This window comes from Styela clava, chromosome 13, assembly GCF_964204865.1.
Source record: "Styela clava chromosome 13, kaStyClav1.hap1.2, whole genome shotgun sequence".
NCBI lineage: Eukaryota > Metazoa > Chordata > Ascidiacea > Stolidobranchia > Styelidae > Styela > Styela clava.
The window spans coordinates 6,091,717-6,100,104 of NC_135262.1; the positions used below are offsets into that span (position 1 = coordinate 6,091,717).

General features: G+C 34.1%; 1 long non-coding RNA gene across 1 annotated transcript; it reads left to right on the forward strand.

Moving 5' to 3' along the window:
• Positions 1-4,700: 4,700 nt before the first annotated feature.
• Positions 4,701-6,446, forward strand: LOC144431188 (uncharacterized). Its single transcript, XR_013479864.1, has 3 exons — positions 4,701-4,869; positions 5,418-5,523; positions 5,943-6,446. It is a non-coding gene; the product is annotated as an uncharacterized LOC144431188 (long non-coding RNA).
• Positions 6,447-8,388: the final 1,942 nt, after the last annotated feature.

An 8,388-nucleotide genomic window follows, 5' to 3' on the forward strand; every position in this document is an offset into this window, starting at 1 on the left:
GCCGCACTTTTCCTCGCTCCCCTTTTCTGGCCCTACAATTTCATTCTGCTGTGGATTTGGGCTCGCCGTCAATCAACTTGGGGGGCCCCATGTACATCGTTTCTTAAATACATACCATTTTTTTAAGAATACAAATAGCCTAGTTTTATCTCTAATAGCAAATTATTTACCACCCTCTAAATTTTGAAACACCCCCCCTAAAGAGAAAAGCTGGGGAACATACTGGTAGTAGATGACTTAAAAATTTAGGTGTCAACAGCAATCTGGCGCACAATCAAGGCAAATTCGGGTTACAATACAAGTAAGTGAAACTCAACGTATTCTTATAATTTCCTCGAGTTTTTTTTCTTAGTCAGCACAATATAAATAAATAAAAATATGCCTGATTAAGAAATATAAACATCCACTTGAATAGGACAGTAATATCTCTAGAATTTACTGTCCCAGCTTGTTTTCAGACTCAACTGCTATGTGTACTGTCATTGTATCCATTCACATCTTATATGCTGACCAATAAAACGCACGGACTGTGGTTTAATTATTAAGCCTAATAAAAATTGTGTTTACTCAGAGCACGGAGAGGCGACTATTATCTTCCGTTCAGCACACACTTCATATATATTATCAAGTTACCAAACACAGACCATTGAAACACCAATTCGTGCCGTATTAAAGTTGTTAGAAAACTCGCAATGAGGATTGTTGGATTCATTTATCAGTCGCCAAAATGACACTTTTATATATTCGAGCTATGTTTCCATCAAAAACCAATAAAAGAGTTTCAAATTGTATATCTCCAGACAAACGGAAACGTTCCTTGCTTCTTTTTTTCACATTTCCAATTTTTGAATCAATCAATTTTTATATACTCTATTCATATTAACTCTGACCAAACAAAATCGTAGAAGTGTTTTTACTGTTTTCTGATCAGAGTCAAAGAATCTTCTGTAACTCATTGCAGTCCTCATGTCTGCCGTCAAATCCAAAATGACGGTGAAACATGGAAATGATTGCAATTTTGCATCCTTGCATTGATGATTAGAGTGAAAAACTGAATTAAGCATCAAAGAAAATTTTTCATGTATTCATTTCTAATGCATCTACGTATCGACCATGTATATTTATTCCTGCGTACTCAAGTTTAGAAACAATGAGTAAAAAAATTGAAGTGGTTGAGTCGAGGTGAAGACAGTAAGATATCTCAAATGCAATTTGTATTGAAATTATTGAATGCAATAAAACTGCAAACTTACATTGGAATATCGAAACAATTAAAAAATACCTTTACTATTGAGTATGCGCACAATACCTTGAAGAACGAAAGCGGATAATATATATTATTGAGTTGAAAAGTTGATACACAAACCACGAAGTATATATATGTTTCTAATTCCAGAGATTTGCAGAGTTAGAGTTATTTTATTTGTCACTCAAGCAAAAAGCATTTAACATTAAAGTTTCTGTTATAAATTTGAAAATGACAGAAGTTGCAAAAGCACCCTGTAAGAGAGAAAAAATGTGGGAGTACAAACAAGCTTTACTTTGCACTAATGATTTAGTTTTTGCGGGACTAATTACTTATCTTTCTTCTATGCTTTTGTGGCGGTGGATCCGTATGTATATAATGCAAGGATGCTGTAGCAATAGTAAAGATAACTATTCTGACTGAGTGTGTCAGCGTGCAGCAAGACTCTTAAATCACGACGCTTAACGTTGTTACGTAAATTCCATATAACGTTCGAGTCGCATCGCCGGATTTGACAAGACGACTGACTTGAATATGACAAAATCATCCGCAGGGAATCCAACTTGTTTTAGGACTAAACTGTTATGTGAACCGCCTCTGTATGTGATCACATTTAAAATTTCAATTCGGTTTTATTATTACGAATCATTAAATTACCAATTCGTACCGCATTATTACGAAGAAATAAATATATGCATGGCATGCACGCAGATGCATTAAACGGCGCTACATAAATAGTTTTCTTTGATGCTAATTCCCTATGGCAATCTGACATTCGATTGCCAGGGTGTAACATTGCTATTATTGCCACGTTGCGCATTTTATTTTACGTTTAACGCCAAACACGAGGGCTCCAATGAGTTACCGATGATTCTTTGACGCTGATTCCAAAATAGAAACACTTCTACGGTATTTTGTTTGGTCAGAGTAAATAGGAATAGAGTATATAAATTTGATGGGAACACTATTCCGACAGCATTAGAATTGATGACGTCGAAAATTGGAAATGTAAAAAATAGGGGGTGATTAATATAAATGAAGAAAGAAACATTTTCGTTAGTCTGGCGAAAACTAATTTAAAAACTCATCCATTTATTCTTGAAGGTCGAATAGATAGAATAAAATAATTGTGTCAAGTCGAGTAAAACTATTTGTACATGAGTAATAAATATGACGACTGATAAATGAAACAAACAATCCTTGTTGCCAGTTTCTAACCATTTTGATGCGGCACGAATTGGTACTTCAATGATTCATAGTTGGTAACTTAATATGTATGGGATGTGTGCTGAATGAAGGATAATAGTCGACTCTCCGTGCTCTGAATAAACACGCTTTAATATGCTTAATAATTAAACCACAGTCCGTGTGTTTTTTATCGATCAACATTTGAAATGTGAATAGATACAATGTGAGTACACATAACAGTTGAGTCTGTAATCAAGTTGAGGACCGCCCAGGAAATCCTACAGGTTTTACTGTCTTAGTTGAGTTGTCATGCGAAGTGGCATTTACGCAAAGGTGTAAAGCATGTTTTTAACAACGCACACATTTTTATTTATTTACATTGCGCTGAGTAAGAAAAAGAATCTCTATATAAAGTTAGAAATAGTGGGGTCGTTAGTACTGAGATAATATGAAAATGGATAATTCAAATGAATTGACGAGGAAATTATAAGAATACGTAGTCGCGTGAATGTTTTGTAACCCAATTTTCCATTTTTTTGTGCGACATATTTCTATTGATACCTACATTTTCAGTCATCTACTACTGATGCATACTATTTTAGTCAGAGCCATATTATACTCTGACTTTGGTGCTCTAGAACAGTGGTCGGCAAACTTTTCTAAGTGACGGACCGATAAATCCTGATCAAAATTTTGGCGGACCACTTTTATACAAATGAACTATATAAGCTTATGCAAAAAAATGCGCGCGTTTGAAAATTTACGTTGACAATATATTCAAAAACAATGCGAGATCTACATTTGTCTGCTGGCAATGGACAGTTCCCAATTTTTAATTTTCCAATTGAAAACCCGGCCTTAAATAAATACGATGTTGTGAAAGCTAACAATGCCTGTACAGCTTTTGTATCTATATCTGGGTATTGCGAGATGTTCGTTTAGCAATAACTAATGCGTAGTGTTTGTCTGATGCTGTTTTTTAGTCGTAGGGTATGTGGTCAGATTGTAGAGGTGTTATTAGGTCCTTGTCCGTTTTTATGTCACCTTTCTGTGGACCGGTAGTAATCTTTCCGCGGACCGGCGATGGGCCGCGGCCCGGTGGTTGCCGACCACTGCTCTAGAAGTATGCGCACCAGGATGTCGCACAGCCTGAATCCTAACCGGTACACACATACTATGTTCAGGTTGTGCGCCATCTTGGTGCACATACTCATGGAGGTCCCTGACTTTTTACAAATTATACCGGCGTTATCCACCCTTTATTAAGTTACTAATACAAGCAATACAAAGCTGAATTTACCTTAGACAGGCTGAAGCCTAGAGCCTCTAACTCCTGGGAGATCTCGACATTCGATTGTGAACTATCATTCATCATCGAGTATATATCATTTTTGGTTCGTTTTTGAAGGCGCGTACACTGTAAAAAATTTTGTAATTTTACAGCCATTTCTTTGTAAAAAAATACGACCGTTTGGCAGTATTTTGGACGAGCAACTATTTATACGTATTTTTACATCATCGTGTTGTAATTTCACCGCTTGTACAATGTAAAATTACATATACTGTTGCATAATCATAAAACAAACATACGGTTGTTAAATATACAATGAATTATACGTAACATATAAAAACGGCTGTACTGAAAACAACTATCTCGCGGTTATGTTAAAATAAGTCCACTTGGTAGTGATCAAAAGCATAGAGTTCAGAAGACAGTCTTCCACATATTATCAGCAAAATGCATGTCAATGAAAAATGCATTGGTGCGACGAATTTGGTCCCAAACTGATACGAATTTGTTTTCGCGTCATAAGGCTCAAGTCATACAATGCTACGTAAACTTGCGGCTTTGTATGTCATCGCGACATAGAATTTATAGCTTACGATAAAAAAATCTTAATATTGCACTTAATATTATATCGAGTGGAAGGATATTTTATTTTATCATGTAAAGTGGTGATTAAACTGACAGCACTCATTCTCAAACGGACAGGTTACTTGCAGTCACGACTCCAACTACTGGTGAATCTAGTAGTTTTACGCTGTATCGCTATATCTTTTATCGGACCAAAGTATATGCAAATGTTTCGGTTAATATAATTTTGAATTGAGTGACATATTTTCTTAATTTAACTATTTGCTTAATGCTCCTAAGTTTTAGAAATATCTCAGATCGCAACGGATTTGAATTTGGGAATTTTCTGACTCCGCCAAAGCCTGACGTACTTTCCCGCCAAAATGGCTGTTTAGTGCGGTGCGGCGACTCTCAAAATAATTGAAGTAGCCTAGTTTGAAAGTGTGAACCTGTATATTTTACACTATGGTGCCCGCAGGTTGTAAAACAGAAAGTTTGGAGAGAGAAATACCGTTACCTAGGTTGTAAACTCTGGACTACTGGTGCTGTAGACTACCGGTAGATCTTCAGGTTTTGCAAGGTGAGTTAATTTATGCCACATCTATCATTATTAATCAATTTTGCATTAATTGGATTGGTCTGTTAACTACAGCATTGCCGTACTAGATATCCCATCTCTGCATTTAGACAATGAGCTATTGTAGGCCTACCGTACCATATTCTGTTATTTTACTTTTAATTGCTTATGTTTATTCTTTGTTACCGGTATTCTATTTATTGGGGTTCTAAACCAGTAAACCGAGGTAGTTTACACCAATGCAGAAAGGTCTCTGATTTTTCGTATTTTCCAAAAGTGAAATTTCAGACAATTCCGATAATGTTAGCCTAATCCCTTAAAAGCAGAAAAGGATTTATAATAGCCTACTAGCAGACAGGTAAAATTGTAATTTCAGTTACCCTGCGATTTGAAATGACTGATTCGAGATTTGGACTAGACTAATCTAAAATAAAATGCATCTGGAAAGCCATCTCTAGTGAAACTGCAAGATTAGCTACTGCAGTAGACAGTCATGAACTTTTCATGCCTATATCATTTTCATACATCTTCAATCTGCTGATTCTTTTCAGTTCGGAAGTGGAAAAACATATCCTGCCATTTTACCTCTGGGGCATTCGCATTAGGGCCTTATCAAGTCTGTTATTGTATCAGCACTACAAACGAATTTCTGGAAAGGTGAGGAACTGGTAGCCTATTGGTGTTACTTTTTTCGATGGCAATGGTATGGACTTAACTGTTTAATAAATCAAAGCCTTGCTTATAAATATGAGCATCATATTACTGTATATAGTGAGCCTCCTTGCACTAAGTTGATTTTTGTGCAATAAATAGGAAAATAAATTCAAACATAGTTTTTTGTCTTTTTATATAACAATTTTCATTGTTTGGAGAGATAATGATATGATTGCGAGATTCAGAAAGGATCTATAATAAATTTAACTTCTTCTGAGCATTGAATATAATATGAATCTACCACTTTGCTAATTGAATCATTTTACCCCAGCAGATCAAGTTTTATAACATATGTAAATATGTTGACTCCTCACTCAACTACTTGTTTGCATTTTATACCAGCTATGCCATTTTTTTTTCAGACGAATTGCCAAGATAAACAGCCAATGAAATCAAAAAGTGCAGAAAAAAGTGACAGGGGCCACTGCAATGTTGAATCTATTGGATGGTTTCCATCTATTTTAAGAGAGAGATGAAATGAACTATTTTTCTGGCGGAGACAATCACTTCTCGAGTGTATTTGATACTATTTCGTTGCTGATATTTGGTCACATATTTTATTAAAAGTGATTTCTTTTTAATTGTATTTCATTTCTTCAGGTGGTGGCATGAGGGTTAATCGAGTTACTTTGCGGATGTTGTTTAGTTTTACAACTTTTCTTCTTGTAGTTAAGGTTAGCATCGCTATGGCTGTAAAAATCTGAGACATCCAACCCACTGCTTTTGCCTAGTACATACATTTGGTTGTAAAATTACAAGCGCTTGCAACGATCCAATACATCTGAAGTTGTATATGGTGTTTACAACGAAGTGCATGGCATCGCTGCTGCCGCGCGTTTGGTTGTAAATCGCCCTTAATATTTTTTACAGTGTACCAGGATTTAACCAGTTGAAAAAATTGAAAGCTGAAAGCTGCTCCATTTTTTTAGTCAGTTAAATATGTTTTCGCTGAAAAGATTTATATATTAAGCGCGGTTGAATATAGGAAATTTCTCTAAATTTGAAAAACTATACCATTTTACTCGGAAAAAATATTAAAACACCTTTTAACTTATTTAAACAGGTTGTATTTTGAATAAATATTTGGTATTCTTACATACAACTATCTTTTATAAAATTAATATGAAACCTGTTTGGAGAAATATAAAACATTCTATTGAATAATTAGCCGGGATAAATTCTAAAAATACTGGTTTTAAAGGAGCTGTCGGTATTTGTTCACGGAATACACATTCAAGTTCAGATTACATAAAGTAACAAAGAACATTTTTTCAAAAAAATAAAAAGGTTACATCTACTAATTGGATTGTAGTGTGTGATTCAAGAATAACAATAAGATTTTCGTTTGGGCATTATTTTAGTCCCTTCATCATTCGTTTAGCTTCTTTGATTATTTCTAAGAAATTGATTGTCATTTAGTGCCTGAATGATATTATGTTGATAATACTGGTTACCTTCAACTTGAGCATTTTAAAAAACTTTAGGAAAAACAATTTTAATTATATGAAGAAGTCATATATAAAAAAAAATCACAGAAATGTGTTATAGAAAATAGTATTTCTATAATCTTGCTAAATAAATTATTATGTTGGCCTAATATAATTTTCAAAACAACAAGCGTTTTCTATATTGTATTAATATTAACTAATAAATTAATTTGTCCAGTTTTAGTATTGTTTTTTTGTTTGGATAAATGACAGTTCCAATAAAACTTATATCTGTACGAAACTATACATAGTTATGAGCTAACTGTGTAAGTTTGGATATATGTGGCGAAATATTGCAACTTTTACATAAGTAAAAGGCTGGGTAATGGAAAGACTTCATGGCGTAAAATATTCGAGAGGATTTTCGTCGAACCCCTGAAAAAACTTGATAATATATATGTATGGGATGTGTGCTCAATAAAAGATATTAGTCGTCTCCCCGTGCTCTGAATAAACACGCTTTAACTTGATTGACTTAATAATTAAACCTCTTGAAAAAAAGTTGGGACCCGCATAGGAAATTCTATGGATATTACTGTCTTAGTTAAGTCGTCATGCGAAGTGGCATTTACGCAAAGGTGTAAAGCATGTTTTAAACAACGCACACATTTTTATTTATTTACATTGCGCTGACTAAGAAAAAAAATCTCTATATAAAGTTAGAAATAGTGAGGTCGTTAGTACTGAGATAATATGAAAATGGATAATTTAGACAGAATCGAAGATGAAATCATAAGAATTTCACATGAATATATTATAACCCAAATTTGCCTTTTTTGTGCGGCATATTGCTTATGACACCTACATTTTCAGTCATCTACTACTGATGCATACCATTTTAGTCAGATCTGTACCGTACCGACGATACCTACTCTCGCAGTTACTGATACCAGCAATATAAAGCTAAATTTACTTATGACAGGGTGAAGCCTAAAGCTCCAAACTCCTCGGGGATCTCGACATTCAATTGGGAACTATTACCCATCATTGAATATATATATCCTTTGCAATTCGTATTTAAAGGCGCGTTCCAGAACTTGATCGGTTTAGAAATATAAAACTGAAAGTTGTCCCATTTTTTAGTCAATAAAATAAGTTTTCGCTGAAAAGTTTATATATTAGATACGTTTAAATTACGTTGAAGGAATTTTTTCTTGATTTGAAAAACTATACCATTTTACTCTTAAAATCAAATTAAAACATCTTTTAAATTATTTAAACAGTTTGTAATTGTTATTTTTTAAGTATATATATATATATATGGTATTCTCCCGTACAACTATCTTTTATAAAAGCTGGTAAAAGAAATTGATTGTCATTT